Here is a 1,076-nt window from a genome sequence, read left to right as displayed (position 1 = left end):
ACCTAATAGAAGCAGATTCTCTTTATATCATGGTATAAGAAATGTTACTCACACAAGAAAATAAAAGTGTTGTTAGTTCTGTTGATTAAACCAGAACAATTCTGTTGCAAATGTCTGGAAATCTGTTTCATATGAATGAATACTAGTCCAAGAATGTAGTAGAGAAAATAAATTTAACAAAATGGAGGTGGCATCTTTTTTCCTCCTGTCTTTTGGAAATGATATCAAACTCAGCTCCTCTCTTTATCTAGTCTTATCAGACCCAAATGGACCTTCCCTGTCCCCACAGAAAGCTCCTTGCAATCCCATCTAAACCACAGAAACTTCCTCACTAGCTCACAGTATAGCCAAAGGGAGCTCTAGTAAGAGAATAGCGGCATGGTAACAAGATGAGAATCCATCAGCCTGATTATCTCAACATTGTACTTCCTCAATAGATGAGTTAAACTTCCCCAGCTCTGCTGCTATTTGTGAAAGGGCCACTCTACCTAACAATATAAATAACCCAGGTACAAAGACAAGCACCTTCCCCAAACTGGGCAGCAAATCAGATCCATAGGATTTCTTCCTCGCAGCCTGTATAAATCTTTGCCTTCCCATTGTTCAGTATCCATCTTTCTTGTAAAGCAGGCACCTGTTATTGCAACTGTTGCAATAAACAGTGGTTCTTCTCCTGAGTGTTGTGCTCTGTACTTCTTTTCCATGATGGAAAATTCAAATCATAATCACCGCTTACAATCTTCATCTTTTTTTAAATAACAAAAGCTGTAAAGAAATTCATGGTACAAGGGCTCATTTTATAAAAACAATTAAGACAGTGAATCTACTCTCCAAAATTGGGGTATAGATGAAATAATCTGTGTAGGTCTTCGGTCATTCAGGTTTTCTCCCGCATCAAATTGGAAGTGTTTTGGCGACGTTTCGACGAAGTCTCATTCGTCATCTTCAGGGTGAAGATGACGAGTGAGACTTCGTCAAAACATCGCCAAAACACTTCCAATTTGACACGGGAAAAAACCCGAATGACCAAAGACCTACATACAAACACCCGCGAAAACCTCAGAAAAGAAATAATC

This window comes from Crotalus tigris, unplaced genomic scaffold (genome assembly GCF_016545835.1).
Source record: "Crotalus tigris isolate CLP2741 ecotype Arizona unplaced genomic scaffold, ASM1654583v1 scf7180000019630.4133010339:1179603, whole genome shotgun sequence".
Classification (NCBI taxonomy): Eukaryota; Metazoa; Chordata; class Lepidosauria; order Squamata; family Viperidae; genus Crotalus; species Crotalus tigris.
This window is presented reverse-complemented; position numbering follows the sequence as displayed.